The following is an 18,342-nucleotide window of genomic DNA, read 5'->3' as shown; positions in this document are numbered from 1 at the left end:
TGGTGAATTTTGGCCGAACTAATCTCATATTGATCAAATGCGTGTAGGTATAAGATCCCTGACGACTAAGAGGCATAAAACAAAAGAATTCAATACGGAAACTTAAATTAAAGTGTGTTGAAATTGTATGTGTAATTGGTAAGAAACATATCTGGTGGGATTTTCAGCCGAGACAGATGTGGAGAGCTGAAAGAGTCCTTCGGCTAATTTCCAAAGCGCAAGTCTTCGAGTGTTCGGCTAATGTTGTAGAAGTTTCCCGCCCAACAGAACCTGCATACCAAAGATAATAAACTGGCCCGGAGGGTGACCTCGGGAAGAAGGCTCCGATGCCTAAGTATTCTGACAAAATTGGATGGGTGAGTAAGTAGAGCTCTAAGTGTTCTAAGTGTCAACAATAGAATTCGATACATAAACTTAAATCTAAATATTTTGAAATTGTATTAGCAATTGGTAATAGACACACCTATTGGGACTTTTAGTCGAGAGAGATGTGGAGGGATGAAAGCATCATTCAGCTAATTTTCAAAGTGCTCGTCTTCAAGTGTTTGGCTAATGTTGATGAAATTTCTCGATCAATTAGAACCTGCAAACCACAGATGAAAAACTGGCCCAGAGGGTGACCCCGGGAAGAAGTCTCCGATGCCAAAGTCAGTATTTTGATAAAAAGAGAAGGGTGAGTAGGAAGAGCTCTGAGTGTTCTGAGTGTTATGATCCCTGACGACTACGAGCTACAAAATAAATAGAAGCCAACTCATAAACTTAAATTTAAATATGTTGAAATCGTATGAGTAATTAGTAAGAGACATAGCAATTAGTAAGAGACATACCTGTTCGGATTTTTAGCACGTTCGGTTAATTTTCAAAGTGCTCGTCTTCGAGTGTTCGGATAATGCTGATAAAGTTTCCCGCTCAGTTAGAACCTGCGATAAGAGAAGAAGAGAGAGAAAACTTACAAGAAACTTGCACTTCGAATGAAATAATAGATATGAAGCTTATGAGAGACTTAAGATTCGATCGGGGAATCTGATATTGGATGATATATTATGAAACCAGAGCTAAATGTGACACTAAAACTGAAATCAATGTAATCAGAGAGACAGAATTATGAGAGACAAAGAGACCTAGAGAAGCTCAATAACTCCCAAATAACGGATCAGATGGTGACAAAATTTAAGTTGAGTTACCTTTTGGATATGACCTTGTAATTATGGTAGAAAAAAAGAAAAAACTTGATTTGAAGAATGCAATTAAATAGAGCAGGTATAGGGCGGAAACTATTAGAGGAGTTTAAACTTTAGAGTTATTAATCAGATGAGAACATTAGGAAATAACAACAGAATTTGAAATATTAAATTTCAGATTGATACAATCAGAATGAGTGAGTAGGGAGCACTAACAAAGACTGATAAGACCAAAGCCTCCCAACTAATAATAGGATTCACTGAAAAAGATCCGATCCATTTGCATGTGTCTATGCGTAGACACAACATAGGCTGAAAAAGTTCCTACCCATTTACATCATTTATGCCTAAACACAGCAGGGGATGAAAGGCTGTGCTGCTTTTGTGCTGAAAGATGCTCCCGCACACTTGAGTGTACCTAAACCAGCAGGTTAACATTATCCTGCACTAAAACAGAATTAACAAAAGTCACTTCTTTCTCGCAAAGGCAACACCTGTAAGGGAATTCCAGTGCCTATTCCATAAGCGATCAAAATTCTCCAGTGATAGTCATATCCCGAATGACTGTGCATACAAATATTAAATAAAAATAGAAAAAGATACCATATAGGGAGTAAAGATGATTAGTAAACCTCCAATTCAATCAGCAAAATTATTAAGTGGGACTCCAAATGAGAAATTATTCTGATGAGGTTTGAGGAAGGAACAACTTACATCATCAAGATTCTCTTTCTCCATAATTTCTTTATCAGCAATATGTCCATCATATTGTCCCCTCAGATATGAGAACTACATAAGTAATGAAATGACAACAACAAACATAAAGGGACTAAAAATGAGTGTTAAGTTTAAAGCCCTAGACAAACCTTATCTTTCCATTTCAGGGTGGGGGAAGTCTCAATAATTAAGTCTTTCCCTCATATCTGGCTAACCAAGTACATTAAACAAAGGTGATATATTTTTTGGTAGAATTAAACTAAGTAGACACAAAGGAACAAAACTTGGTATTAAGTGAAAGCATAAAGTATCTCTCCAATATTAACTTAAAAATCCTATCCATTTGCATATGTCTACATGCCTAGACATTTACATGTGTCTACGCCTAAACACAATAGGGGCTGAAAAAGTTCACACCTATGTGTCTATGCCTAGACACCGAAGGGCTGAAAGACCATGGTGCTTTTGCTCTAAAGATGCTCCCGCACACTAGAGTGTACCTACACTAGTGATATATTTTTTGGTAGAATTAAACAAAGTAGATATGAAGGAACCAAACTTTGGTATTAATTGAGTTATATATAACTTGAAAGCTTAAAGTACCTCTCTAATAATAGTATGCACTGAAAAAGATCATATCCATTTGCATGTGTCTATGCCTAGACACAGCAAGGGCTGAAAAAGTTCCTACCCATTTGCATGTGTTTACACCCAGACACAGCAGGGGCTGATAGGATATGCTGCGATGCACCTGCACATTACAGTGTACCTACTTCAGCAAGTTAGCATTCTCATGCCCTAAAATCAAATTAACAAATTTCACATATGTCATCCAAAGACAACACTTGTAAAGGATTGCCAGCACCTATTCCATAAGTGATCGATATTCTCCACCCATAATCATATCCCGAATGACCCATATAAATATTACATAAACATAGAAAATGATACCGTACTTATTCGATGAAAAGCGGATCATTACTCTAATTCAATCAAGAAAATTATTAAGTGGAATTTCAAAGGGGAACACAAGGTTTGAAGAAGGAATAACTTACAGAATCAAGATCTTCTTACTCTATAATTTCTTTATCAGCAATATGCCAATCATGTCGTCCCCTCAGATATGAAAACTAAATAAGTAATGACATGGAAACAACAAGCATAAAGGGCCTGAGAATGAGGATTAAGTTAAAGTCCTAGATATAAACCTTATCTTTCCATTCCAGAGTGGTGAAAGTCTCAACAATAAGCCTTTTCCTCATATCTGGCTAACCAAGTTCGTTAAAGAAAGGTGATGTTTTTTTTGAAGAATTAAACAAAGTAGATACAAAAGAACCAAAATTTGTATTACATGAGCTATATAACTTGAAAATATAAAGTACCTCTCCAATAATAAGATTCACTTAAAAAGATCCAAGTACATACCAAAACCTTTAGTATTTGAGGTTTAAGAAAATATTCAGCACAGGCATATTTGTATAGTTTGAATGCTTCCATTGCAATTCAAAAAGAAACTGGATGCCAAAAATAAGTAAAAATACAAGGGAAAATGAACTTAAAGATAACACAATTAGGATTTGTACTCAACAAAGATGAATAAGAGAATTTCCAATCAGGTCAAAGCATTAAGAGTTATTGGATATGAGTTACGAATACTAAGGCTTACAAGAATTGCATAAATGGGCATATACACGCACAGAGCCTGACATACATAATAGTTCACTGATGCAGGGAAATAATGAGAAGAAATTGCATTTATCGATAGGAAATGGTTTCAGTTAATATTTTCCAAAATTTGAGCTAGTGTGAGATCCCTTTGCAACAATGCTTATAAGTACATGAAATAGGTAATGAGTGTTGTGCTCTTTATAGGCATCAAGCTATCAAGTATCACTAGGCAATAGAGAAGTTCTATATAAAATATTGAAAGATGGAGACATATATTGTACAAATAAATCTAACTAATACCACCAAGTAGATGAACTACATAAGTTGTCTGCAATTTCACTAGAAGTGCACATTAAACTTTTTAATAGGGATTCAAGAGTTATACTTCATTTTTTTTTTCAATACCATGGATGTTGAAGGCAAGAGAAGTTTCTCGTCGAATCTGGTTCTGTTTTGTCACTTGTTGGTTCTCAAATGGACATCAAGACTAGGCAGTTCCATTACCACTCTCTAGATGTCCAGCAATCATCTCAAATGCTTTATGTTTCTCCTCTCATTTGGTGAGAGTTATCAAAGATGCTGCATACAGATTCAAAGAAGCCATTCCTGAATTCATTGACTAAACTTATGGAAGATCTCCCTGTTCAAAGATGTAAATATCACTAAATGGATTGTATGATTAATACTGTAGAGAAGAACCCAGAGAATGGTGTGTGTAGCAGCCATTTCAATAAACAAAGCAAATAGGACTAATCATACAAAAAAAAAATTATGGGGTGGGAGGGGGTGGGAACAGAATCTGCAATCTTTCGATCAGAATAGCCACAACGATACATTCAGTAAAATTCATCCCTTTACAAAGCTTCCAGGTTCAAATAAAAATGTGTAAACTTAAGAAGCTGAAATAATATAGAAGTCCATAACATCACTAAGCTAAGCATGACCATAACTGAACAACAAAATTAGGGGAAAAACAAGGAAAGTACAAGAAGAAAATCCCCGAGTTAAGCGAATGGATCCAAGAAATCTTCTCAATTTTCCACACAAGGATGTAGAATTGCAGATACTAGGGATAGAAAGTCCTAATTCTGCGGTTAAGAGAAGAAGAGAGAGAAAACTTGCAAGAAACTTGCACTTCAAATGAAAGAACATATATGAAACTTAAGAGTTAAGAGAGACTTGAGATTCAATTGGGGAATCTGATATGAGATGATTATGAAATTAGAGATGAATGTTATGCTAAAACTGAAACCAGATTTGGAGAATTAGAAGAAATCAATGTGATCAGCGAGAGAGGATTATAAGAGACAAGGAGAACAAGAGAAGCTCAATAACTTGCAAAAGAATGGATTAGAAGGCGACAAAATTTAAGTTGAGTTGCCTTCTAGAGATGACCTTGTTATTATGTATAAATCTTTTTTTTTTTTAAACCTTGATTTAGAGAATGTGATTAAACAGAGCAGGTACATTGCGGTAACTATTAGAGGAGTTTAAACTTTAGAGTTATAAATCAGAAGAGAACTATTAGGAAACAATAATAGAATTTTAAATATTAATATTCAGATTGATACAATCAGAATGAGTGAGTAGGAGCATTAACAAAGGCTAATATGACCAAAACCTCCCTAAAAATAGAGATCAGGATCAGAAACCAACTATCGAAAAAACTAATACACCGAGCCAAACACGGGATTTCAGCAGCACTCATGCACACACACAAGCGTCCATTGATTTCACTAACTAATTCAGAATTCATTATTCAACAAGAACCATAAGGTACAGCAGAGAACTAACCCTTAATGGCTTAGGTATACACTAGACTGACCTCTAAAACCTATTCAAGCAATGACTTAAATTAGAAATCAAAATGCTATTAGAAAAACCAATTATTAGACCTCTATTGGACTCCTAGTACAATTTTTAGTTGGACTAGATGACTTGCCAATTTCTTCTTTAGCGGTTTCCTAGGTCAAAGTATTTATTCTTAATTGTGAAAGGGCCTTCTGATTGGATATAGAAGATCTTTGCTGGACTGGAAAGTGCTCTACATATATGTTATGGTGATTCTTCTTACAATGGCAGCGAGGCCGATGTCGTTGTCCTAGATCATACCGAGTCTTTTGATTATGGGCCAAGCCCTTTTTTGAGAGAAAGTGACTCACAAAATTCTTTTGTCGCTTCTTTCCTTTTGCCAGTGGATTGTATTGAACGCCCCTCTTAATTGTAGTTTCAAGTTCAATGTGCCACATTGTCACCCTTCCTAAGGAAGAAGGCTCCTTTATGAGCATGAGGGGGAATATAACACCCTCGAGGCTGTTTGATGCCCTGTCTAGTTTGTCTTTCTGCATCACTGGCTCTAATATTTAATTGTTATAAGTCATAACCTTCTTGGAGAAAAAGTAAAGGTGTCTTGTCATACTTGTAAGGTTGTACCTAAATAAAACAAGAAATGTTCAGACAACTCTCTGTTGGCCTACTCTACCCCCTCTTACCTCTTATCTAGCTATGTAGCCTAATGCTCCACCATCAACAGTGTTCCAGATGCAACAATTCCTAAATCATATTTTAGTTGTTTTGATAGAATTATGTATGAATAGTACTAAATTGTTTGTGTCATATACTACTACAAGTGGCCAAAAAATCAAACTACCATTTGGGTGTGTTTCTTTTACAATCTAAGGGTTCCACTATGGGCCTAATCCTATAAGTTTTTGGCCCCCAAAACCAAATATAGAAATTCCAAGAAAAAAGACCGAGACCGACCCAACCCAGTCGGTAAGAGACCTCTTCTACGAAGATAGAAGGGCCGACCCCGATGGTTAATAAAAAAGAATCTCATTCACAAGGAACGAAGGGCCAACCTCACCAAGTCGACAAGAGACCTCTTCTGTAAGGAAAGGATGTGCCGACCAAATCCATGAGGAAAGGAAGAGCTGACCCTAACGGTCAGAAAAAAGAAGACCTCATCTGTGAGGAAAGAAGGGCCGACCCGACCTAGTTGGCAATAGAAGACCTCTTCCGCGAGGAAAGGACAGACCCGAAAAGAAGAAAACAAAAAAGAATCGACTAATCGAATAGAATAACTATTTAAACTAATAATTGAGCAAGAAATATAAGCATAAAGATGGTTAATATCTAATGGATGAGTGAACACACACACACACACTCACAAAAGGTTGGAGAAAGATTTTGAAGTATATTGACACTCCTTCAAACTTCATGTTCTGTAATATATGATATGCTTTAAAGTCTTCTTTTTTATGAATAAATAACATAATTATGCAAAAGGGAAGAATATACAAGGGGGAGATGGGGGAAAGGCTCACAACAAGCCAGCTAAGCAAACAACATACAGGCAAAAAGAGGGCTACAACAAAGCCAGGAGGGCTCAAAGCAATCCTACAAAGACTACATTAAATAAAAAATTGCTTTAATTTGAGTACGATTATCAAGTTCAAATTAGCAGCATAACTAAACTAAAGAAAGTTTAGAGTTTAGATCAAGAAAATGCATATATGAATAAAGATCCATACTAAACAACACATTCATTGGACCATCAGCCAACCACAACCTACAAACAACCTCTATTTTAGATATTAACCTAGCAAATAAGAAACATTGCATATCTCTAAGTACATGCTCTACAAAATCTTATGCTAACAAGAAGAGAGGTCTTACTGAACATTAGGATATCATTCCCATAATCCCATGAAGAGGTAAGAGTAAAATCATAAATCCTCCAGCTGCATCACTAAGTCAGGAAACCATAAGCCATTTGCAGCTGTTAGTTTCTCTCAAAATATACTTGCTGAAGACTTAAAACACATATACCCCATAAAAAACACTAACCCAAAACAGAAAACAAAAAAAGGGGGCGCATAAGGGTAATGGGTCTTACCCTCAATATATACCCGTTTACCTGTCTAAGTGAGGTAATTAAGAATTTTCTAGTATATTAGTATAATGTCAAATACAAACACAAACATATTCCAAAGCCCAACCTAATATCCAAGTAGCCATTCAACAGTAACACAATAACCCATTTTATCAATTATCAAAGCTTATAGCTAGTGGCACATTTCCCACACAAATATCTTACCATTATAGTTACGCGTTGAAGTACAATAATGACACTTTACCCACCTCAATGCCTTTCTGGGTAATTAAAATATTTACATCTTTACCTTATGCTATTGGGTAACACTAGAGGGCCCTACGTCCCTTGGAAGGGAAGAGTATAGCCATTACCGTACCAGTTGCCACCTCGAGATCCGTAGTACTTATGTTATTGCTATAGGTTGAAGTAAATCTTATGTCAACACGAAGAGAGGTTCTAAGAAACATTAGGATACCTTTCCCATGAAAAGGCAAGATTAAAATCATCAAATCCTTCAAGTTGCATAACTAAGTCAGGAAAACATAAGTTTGTTGCTGCCATTAGTTTCTCTCACAATACATAAAGCAATGTATGTACATTTAAACTTCTTCTAGCTAAGTTAGACTTAAAATACATAAAGCTAACACCAACAACCAAAGTCCTAGTTTTTCTGCAAATTAAGCTTCTTCTAGCTAAGTAATGCTCTAACAAACATTAGGATACCTCTCTTCTTCTAACACGAAGAGAGGTATGACTGCCTAGGTTTTTCTACTTCTCTACTTATTCTTCCTTTTTCTTCTAATTTTCAGAATGCTTCTACCAAATGCAAATTTAAACCATCAACATAGCTATTTCCCCACTAAAGCTTTAAATTTCTACTATCACATGTGAATCACCCTATAATTTCTCAAATCCATTCCAGTAACCAGACTATACCACCTAATCCCTATTGCCACATGTAGGAAATTCTCTTCTTTACCATCAAAACCTCCATTAGAACCCTAGGGATCCCATCTGTAGTTCTAAATTTGTTCTCCTTAACAATATTTTGGGGTACTTCCTGATCATTTTCAATCCTAATCCTAGTTATGTGCTGGTAAAAAGCTCAGCTACTAGCATGAAGACACAGGTTCAAGCCATAAGATTAACCATTTTATGCAAAAGGCCAAAGGTCATGACCATTTTCAGGGCATTCCTCCTGAGGCCCTGCGAAAGCTTACACTGGGTCACGGCTCCTTTTCAGTTTCTCAATCAAATCCTAGCTGAAACCGTTATCATATATCATGCATCCAGTTCTCGTCTCTTTTTTTTTCACATCAAATGTATTGCTTTGACCTGAATTCATTTGATCCTTATAATATATCTTATAAGTAAACACTAGAGTTGCTAATTTTGGGATCATGGACCTGCATGAAGGTCAATAATGCACCTTATGTCATATATCCTGCACCAAAGGTTTTGCAAGTAAAGCACACCGAAAAGTAAAGGTGAAAATTTTAATGCTTAAAATATTTAAGACAAGATTGGAACAAGACCTATTGTTCCATGAGAATGCATTATCAAGGGCTGCCAGAGAAACCCGGTGGAGGATTTGGATCCTGGGAAATCCACCAATTGACTTGTATCCTCACTGTATTTATCCCATGTCTATACAGGAAAATAAAATCCTCCTGATTGATAAAGTTGTTTCTATGTTCCTGCATTTTCTAGAGACAAAATCCACTGAACATTATAGATCCCTCTAATCCCTCAAGCAACTTTAACTCATCCTTATGTGGCAATAAGAATGTAGAGTCTATATATGATAATGGCTATTTCTTAGAACCACCCAAATTTTTTACATCGAAAATTTAGAAAAAGAAATGGGAGAAGGTTTTGTGGGCAAGCCACCCACCCAACTTTCTTATGTCATAGTCCCTTAAATTGCGTACAATGACAGGACGACATTGCCATTCCAATGCTTGGATAAAGATGGGATCTTTAGGTTGGACACTTGTTAAATGTCAGTGGCCAACTCAACTATATGTCCCATTTAGGACTTTTCTGCTTGTAACAGGAGCCGTTTAGATGTTGTTGGGCCAAAGTCATGTAAAACAAGAGAATTTTATTTACTTCTTATTTTTCTCATTAATGGAACCTAGAAACATGCAGATCTTGCTAGATGCCCCACCCAAGACCCATGGCAGATCCACGTACTGTCAAGGTTAGAGAACCCACATGCCATAACTGTAGGATTCTGTCTTTCACTTATTCTGGACCCAGAAACAAAAATTTAAAAGAAAAAAAAGTTAAAAGAACAAAAGTTACCATAAGAGTTTCCTTGGCTTTGTCATGCCCATAATCATTAACAAAGCAAGTTGTTAATCTCCATGCAAATTATTTGCTACAATAATCATCTCAAATGTGGCCATATTACCATCCCAGGTGCATCAATCAAGAATTGAAGAGTTTTAATAAATTGAAAGATTGTAACAGAATAAGACTGTAAATAGAACACTTACTTGAATATTAATGGAGGAGAAGAATGAATAAGAAACAGATATGACTAAGCATCCCACCTAGCCTCAACTGGATTTCCACCGGCCGTTAAAGGTATTTCACCACAAGCACTGCATCTCACGGCCTTCGGAATCTCACAGAATGAAAGTAGCAAAATCAAAGTTTTATTCATAAAATCGCCTAACCTTTACAATGCTTTTATAAAAGCAACAAAGATTGAATTATATTGGTCTTAGGACAGTTTTCCAGCCAATAAGAAGCAACGAAAAATAAAAGAAATAGTTTCGTTCGTTGGCACTACTTCAAGTACATTTCTTGCTGCTGATCTGCATCAGTCTCATATGCTTCTTTTTGGGGTGATTTAAAATTATAGTCAAAACTAAGAGGCAGCAGATTGCATCCAAATTGAGTTGAAGAGCTTCCAAGTGAGGGCCGTAAGGCCTTAGAAAATCAACTGAATCGGATGGTCAGATTCAGACTAATTTCCAGAAATCAAGTCTGCAAAAAATTACCCAAAAACAGGGTACTGCTAGCAGTAGGAGATGTGCTTCTTCAATAGTGAAAAAAGGCCATGACTGAAAATGACAAGAGTTCAAGATTCCTGCTCAGAAAAATAAAATCTAGTCTATTTTCTCTTACCATTCTTTTTTCAATCAATAAAAAAAGCAAGGGAGTCTATGCCAACCGCCAAAATTCTGCTCATTTATCTTGACAACAGTAATTCTCAGACCTTGCTTTACAAAATCATTAGGAATCCTCACCCCAATCTTAATGCTTCAATTCCCAAGACCCTGTATAATGAACCACTTCCCACAACTTATTCTGAGAAATTGCATAAAATTCATCAACATGATTTAGAAAACCAACCAAAAACATCAGCCGGCATTACCATAATATTTTTCTTTTTAGAAACCAAAAAAATCATAGGCTAAAGTTACATATAATATATCAAGAATTTAATATACTTTGGTCAGTTCTTATGGGATCAACCTAAGATTACTTTAAGATTCACAATGGAGGATGATTCATGCTCTTCATATATTGCAAGAGAGAAAAACAAAGGGTTAGAACACAAGGAAACATGTAAAATATATGTAACCTCAAACAATTTGTCTATGATGCATTCTGCACAGGTTAATTAGGGAATAAAAGAATCAAAGGAAGAGAATTTTTAAAACCTGCACAATCCCCATAGTGAAAACCATTCACTCCATTGACATAGATAAACACTTTAGGTGAGATCTCAGCAGCAAGCTATTCATAAATTCTTCATTAAGCCCCACTGTTGGTTTTCTCTTTTTCAGTTTCAAATGCTCGAGATCATATTGTGGAGGATTCAAATTGTCCCTCATTTCTTTTGGAATTATCAGATTCTTCATAATATATCATAAGAAAGAAGTTAAAAACCAAAGCTGCCACAAAGGTACACCAGCTAAAGACTGCCCAACTACCATGGCACGTTTTGCTTCTAAAGCTTTTGTATCAAGATCTGAGGAGGTAATGCCACCCTGAAATACAAGTATATAAAAAAGAAAAAAGGAAAGGCCGTTGCCCAGTGCACAAAGGCTTCCCGCACTTAAGCAGGATTCTGGGAGGGTATATACGTAGATAGCCTTACCCCCTTTACAGAGAGGCTGGTTCCCAGGACTCGATCATGCACCACTGCGCAGGCGGAAAAAGCCCTTTGCCATTGCTCCAAGCAATGACCCCTGAAATATAAGTATATAATGATCACTAAACACAAACTCCTTTCAACATAGGTTTTCCATAGATGAATGAATAAAAAATATCCTAAATTCTGCTAAAAATGATCAAAGGTACAAGAAATAAACTAATGCTTCACAGTAGTAATAGGAAAATGAGAATGAAACAGACACTAAGATCTAATTTTCAAAGAAGTAAGAATGAAACTGGCACCGAATCTTGTATATTTTCCTCTTTTGGATTGAAATGCTTTAAGTATATATCTGCAGATCTTTACACTATTGAAGTATTAATGGAAATTACATTGTGTATTAAAAAATAATATAGTGAGGAAGTATGGAGATTATGAAAAGAGAAATTGGAAATGAAAGAACAAGGATGTGAGAATTGTGTTGTCCATCTTGTGTCCTCCATCAACTTGTATTCACAAAAAACAAAATCACCTTACCGCACAATAACACAAGGGGGGGGAGGAGATTTCGGTGGGTGGACCATGTAACCATGATTGGATGTATCTATTAGTCACCATGTGTTAAAACTTGCTTTTTTGCAAGTAAATGAATATGTGCTTAGAAATTGGAATAAATGATGATACCTTGGCAAGAATGTAATGAGGCCGTGTAGTTATCTGCCACACAATTTCCACCAGTACAGAACTGACTTTGAAATTGATTTTCTAGGCTCTCTGAAGCAGCTGCAGAATGTAAGCAAGTAGAGGAAGGGTGGTCATACGATGAGGGAAATTAAATTTTCAAAATAAAGGGCATGTTCCTATTCAATAACAAATTGAAATTAACATCCTCTTGTATCAGAGATGTTGATTAGTTCTCTTTGCAACTACTAGAAGTGGGAGCAAGGTAGTTCTTTGTCATGTAATTTTACCATTTTAATGTATACTATAAAATTTTGACACATCTGAATACTGACTTCTTATTTTGTATCTTCTCCTCTAGACTTCTACAACAACAACAACAAAGCCTTACCCATCTAGCCTTCTATTTCCTCAATTAAAAAGCTTTGGAACTTTCTTTATTCATATTTTAACTAATTCCCAAAGCAATCGGAAACTTGAAATACAAGTTGAGAAAAGTTGTTGTAAATAATTTCTACAATTCCATTGCTTAAATATTCAATAAGAAATCTTTAACTAAATACAAAACATTTTTGCATTAATAGACACTAGAATAAAAAAGGACAATGATTAAGGAGACTTACATTTTCCAGTAATAAGCTCTCGACTTGTCGTTACTAGAGTGTCTTTACAGCCTATAATGAGAACATCAGCCATTTCAGCTGCCCGATCGATCTCCTACTCCCTCTTCTGCAATGACCGAATGGCAAGTTTATCAACAGATACCTGATCAGAAGAATAGTAAGCAGAAATCAGATCAATATGATAATTGAAAACGGGCATGAATCGAATGTTTGGAAAAATCCAGAAAAATTCTCCACTCAATATAGGCTCTTGTTGACATTGAATATTAATAAAAAAAAAAATAAATAAATAAAAAAAAGGGAAAGGAAAAAATCAATTTGGATCACCTCAATGCATCTTAGGACATGGCCGAATTGGGATTTGAGATCGTCAACCTATAACATTTCGATTATTTTAAATATTTAAAATAGGATGTAAGATACATATTAAAACAAAATCATAGGAAAATTAGGTTTGACAGAAAATTAGTTTTGACCTGTTTTGTGGTCTTTGGAACATATGACCCTACAACTATGAGCCCCCATCCCTTGCTTTACTTATTCCCATATCTTTTGGTAATATCGGAGCCCTTGGCCTTATTCCAATTCGAGCAGAAACAAAGCTAGCAGCTGTGTGGCATAAAAAACGTTTCCCCTTCAGTTCCGCCTGCCAATTCAATACAGATCTAAGACTAAATTTCATGGTTATATTACAGAATAAGAAAGAAAAGAGAATTAGCAACTGAAAAAAAGAAATAAAGGAATATTACAAGATCTTGCCTGGATCATTCCTGCTGTAAATATGGCCATGTCTCTTTCACTGACTGCATTAACTATACATACTGAACCCTGGTGGCAATGCAATAGATCAATAGAAAAGTGAGAAAAACTCAACTCTTTCTCAGGTTGGAGAGAAACATAGTGACCAGAAGCATGATGAGTTGAGTAAAAGAATCTGGAGCTAGTGAAGAGGATGTCACCCTAATACCGAGTATCAGACAAAAGTATTTATCCTAGTGATCTGCTCCCTCTTGACACCAAGAAATCTCCTTGGAGGTACCCATTCAGTTTTGAGTCCTAATCCTTTGAGTTAGATGTCAAGATGTGATGGTGTAGGAATGACTTGTTGGTGCTCCAGCCACAGGCCAAATGATATTTACCATCAACAAAATCAGTAATGGACGTATGGGAATCTAATGCATAATATCACATGAAGATGATAGAAGTTATCATGAAGTTTTGCTCCGCATGCAGAGGACAATAAACCATACATAGAGAAGAAAGGAACAGCATGTCCAACAAAACAGACCATTACTAGGAAATTTACTCATTACACATTTACATATAAGTACAAACTCATTTGCGTTTTTACTACAATATTGCTAACTCTTCTCTGCAGTTTACCATTTTAGCTTACTATGATAGATCTTGTGTGCAGATGTTTCTGTAAGCTTGGGAGGAATTGATTGAGGGGCTGAAGCTACAAAATTTGAAGAGTCAGTTGGACTTCATTGGTGGGCCTCCCCAACCTTCTCAACAGGTCCAAACCAGCAAGAAAAAAATTCTTTATGTTCTCCATTACTCCGTATGACATAAGACACTTGGGTACATTTGCAAGAAAAGCACTCCACAGCTTGATGAGGACAAAAGCATCACCAAATCACATAACGTGGAAACATGGGAATATTTTTTCTTGAGGGGACCTCAGTAACGAAGGCATGGACATGTGGTGTAGTCAGAGACTGCACCTGCTGGGAAAATAATGTAAGGTTCTATATTGAAATTTAAGTGTTGATTTCCAACATAGACATGGAAACACTGACATGGCAGATTTTTAAAAGTGAAGCATCATTTTTACATGGTAAGGAACCTGGTGAGTTATTCATCTTTAGAGTGAATGATTCCACCCTGTTGAAGAACATGATATGTGTATTGACCAGGCAGAATTTTGAAAAATGAAGCTTCCTTGTTATATGGGAAATAACTTGGTGATACTGATAATCATGATTTGAATCAGTGCATTCATCATGTAGAAAAAACTGATATTTGTATACATTTTCCTTTTCACCCTTACATAAAGCATACGATTCAAAATTGGAAAACAAAATATAACAACAATTCTATCTCCCTGATAATTACTTTTTCTTTCTTTCATTTTTTTTAAGTAGGGAAACATTGATGATTATCTCTTTTTCTCTGGTTTTTCCTCTTTTCAACCTTTCATTTTCCATGTGATGCAGCACTGAAGACATACACAAGGAGACAGAAGAGGGCACTGTCGGCCAGGTTGCTTAGGAGCTGCCCAAGCAGCTCATGATTTTGATTAGATGGGGTTTTATTTTGGTTTGTTTATTATGTGGTTTGGTTTAGTTTGTTCTTAGAGGACAAGTTTCTTAAAGTCCTTAGTTTCCTTTTCAGCAGTTTCTATTTCAGATTTTAGTAACTACTGCATCAGGAGTCTAATTAAGGTTTCTTTTTATGGAACCTTCTATTTTGTAATTCCCTCCCCCATCAAAAATTATAAATAAAGCATAGGAGGGCCTCTAGCCTCCCACAATTTACAGAAACTACCTTGTTGCTGCTGCTCCTGCTTCTCTTGCTGAGAACTTGCTTTGTGTTTTATCAAAGTAGATGGACTGGTGTGTGATCCGGTGACTCTTTGCGAGGTGAAGCCTGAGAGGTCCTCTTCCTGACTTATCTTCTTCTCCTCTCAACTATTCAAGCTGTTACTGATCTGCTCAAGTTCTTACAGGTATCAGTTCCAGTTTTACATTCAGTTCTGCCCTGAATTTTCTGAGTTACTTGTGCACCAAGTTACCAACCCATAACTCTCTAGAGCAAATCAGCCATCCTCCAGGGCTGGATATTTGGGTCGAAACATCCACCCATTAAGGCACCCCTTGGATCCAATTTTCAGGTCATTCTGACCTGTGGTTGGTGAAATATAAGAAATCACCAAGTTCTTGTCCTGTATTGATTTCTGCTCTGTTTTCAGGCCTGAAACAGAGATCGATTGAATGGATCTGCATACCCTCTGGTTATATGAAATCTAGCCATGTTTGATGAGTGATTCTTGGTCCTATTTCAGCATCCTAGCTACCTTACACATCTAGCTCTATTCTGGTCTCAGAAACCTTAATTTCTGGAATTGGCAGGCTTGATTTCCAGACCTGATCTCTTCTCTTAATCTGATTTGCGCTGTATTGTTGTTATACCTTGATTATCGGTTGTTTCTTGATTAAAGTATCCTACAGTTGTGAGCTTGGTTTGACTTGTCAACCTAGTTCTACATTACCATGTCAATCCGGACTTTTTGGTAGGTGTTTGTAGTTGTTAACTGCATACGGTTTCTGTAGCAGGTTCTATGATTAAGGTATACAGTTCTTTTGCATTTGCCCGCTCTCTTTGGGAAACTGCCTTCCAGTTTGTTCATTTCTAAATGCTTTTCTATAAGAAATTCCATTACAAGTAAAAATTGAAAGACACATAGCAAGATCATATTTTTTAAGACAGCCTTGGATTTGAAATCCAGCATCAGGTCTTCTGTGACAAATAAAAACAACTTTTTTTCTCCTTTACTGCCTTATTGCATGGGTAAGTACAGTTTCGGAAAGAAAATTCAGAATGAAATTGAACATGTCCACGAAGTTGGGAAGTTAAGGAAAATCTCTATATTGAAGTGAAGCAGCACTTTGTGTCAATGTAAAAATTAGTTTTCTTTTCTAAAGAGCTAAGTGATAGATTCCACAAATAACGGGTACCAAAAATAGTAAAAAAAAAAAAAAAGGAAAAAAAAAAGGCCANCATAGAAGATGTTCTTGGAGGGAGAGGGAAACAAATTATATAGAAAAATCAAGTTTGGTTTGCAGTAAAAACTATCTTTTTTCATAAAACATACAACTTGAAAAATAAAAAGATGAAATACAACAATGATTTAACAGATAAGTGGTACATACTGTAGAGCCAATTGCAAATATCAAAACGTCATACTTATAGGTTGCTCCAGCTGCACTAGTAAGAGTCTTGGAACCTATAACTGCTTTCACTATTTTAGTGCTATCAACTCTATGCTTGCTGCAAGTTGTAATAACATATAAGCATAAATGTGAAACTAAACTACCAAAAATATTTCAAATATTCATGTGAGTAATCATATATCATCCAAAAGATATGATAGGAGAGCAAGCATCACCTTTCTCAATGTACAAAAGCAATTGCAGGAATGTATGTTTTCTGGGTACACTCACTAGTTAGCCAAACACTCTATCCATCTGCCTTGTGATTCCCATACATAAATTCATGCTAATAAAATATAATTTACAGATTTCACATCATTCTTACAAAGATAGCACTTGTAAGGGATAGCGACCACTTAATCCTCAAACAATCAATATTTTATCTCAACCATAGAAATCATCATTAATCATAAAAATGGGATAAATATATTAAAAATGGGACAACCACCAACCAAAATACCAAATACAAATAGGAATATAGTCAATCTCAACCATAGAAATCAAGTAATCATTAATCATTAGTTAAGGAGGATGGTTGCCCGCTCATCACCATGGGAGGTTCGAGATAGGGTTGAACCATGTTGTTAAGGCTGAACATTGAACAAGCGAACAACAAAACAATGTATTGGGTACTTTTGGGTTATAATTAATTCTCTATTTTTTTTTTACTACATGATTACATGGTCCAAGGCATCGACTAGGACAACAAGGCTCTTGCCTTTCATAACTAATGTAAGTCAACCAACCACCCATACACCTAGGTGTCGCCTAGGCAACGCCTTGACAACTATGATTTATTAAAATACAGACATATGCTCTTTTACTGCTAATTTCTTCTTTATCAACAACCATAATTAACTTTTGTAACAAGGAGATTTGTCTTGTAGATCAATTCTTGGGATAAGGTTTAGGAAAAATTACATGATTACCCAATTTTAGGTTTCCCTTTATGCTTTAGTTAACAAAAAAACATTGTTTTAGGTTTGGGTTTACAAAACTACCCAAAACAGTGTTCATCCCTCAATTGAGGAGGTTTTTTGACAATTTTTACCCCCACCTCCCTTCTCCCATCCACTCCTATTCCCTTCTTCTTCTTCTTTCTATGCCCATTTCATGGATGCAAGTCAATTGCAATCACCTCATTGCCGCTGCTGGCTCCCCTGCAAACCCAGTTGCAGAAGCAATATCCCTTTGAACTTGTCTTCGAATCGTTGTCCTGCTCACAAAAGGTCATTGTTTTAGGTTTGGGTTTACAAAACTACCCAAAACAGTGTTCATCCCTCAATTGAGGAGGTTTTTTGACAATTTTAACCCCCACCTCCCTTCTCCCATCCACTCCTATTCCCTTCTTCTTCTTCTTCTTCTTCTTCTTTCTACCCCCATTTCATGGATGCAAGTCAATTGCAATCACCTCATCGCCGCTGCTGGCTCCCCTGCAAACCCAGTTGCAGAAGCAATATCCCTTTGAACTTGTCTTTGAATCGTT

At 36.1% G+C, this 18,342-nt stretch overlaps 2 long non-coding RNA genes across 3 annotated transcripts; both read right to left on the bottom strand.

The window, feature by feature from the left end:
• Nucleotides 1-1,909: 1,909 nt before the first annotated feature.
• LOC122093574 lies at nt 1,910-2,692 on the bottom strand. The gene is made up of 2 exons (XR_006144494.1): nt 2,502-2,692; nt 1,910-1,970 (listed from the first exon to the last, which is right to left on the bottom strand). It is a non-coding gene; the product is annotated as an uncharacterized LOC122093574 (long non-coding RNA).
• An 8,498-nt stretch (nt 2,693-11,190) lies between these two features.
• LOC122093640 lies at nt 11,191-16,589 on the bottom strand. 2 transcript variants are annotated; one of them, XR_006144519.1, is made up of 7 exons: nt 14,245-16,589; nt 13,611-13,689; nt 13,338-13,507; nt 13,189-13,236; nt 12,862-13,003; nt 12,242-12,340; nt 11,191-11,651 (listed from the first exon to the last, which is right to left on the bottom strand). It is a non-coding gene; the product is annotated as an uncharacterized LOC122093640 (long non-coding RNA). The 2 variants fall into 2 exon arrangements; XR_006144518.1 differs by having other exon boundaries at nt 13,611-16,589.
• Nucleotides 16,590-18,342: the final 1,753 nt, after the last annotated feature.

This window comes from Macadamia integrifolia, chromosome 11 (genome assembly GCF_013358625.1).
Source record: "Macadamia integrifolia cultivar HAES 741 chromosome 11, SCU_Mint_v3, whole genome shotgun sequence".
Classification (NCBI taxonomy): Eukaryota; Viridiplantae; Streptophyta; class Magnoliopsida; order Proteales; family Proteaceae; genus Macadamia; species Macadamia integrifolia.
This window is presented reverse-complemented; position numbering and strand designations above follow the sequence as displayed.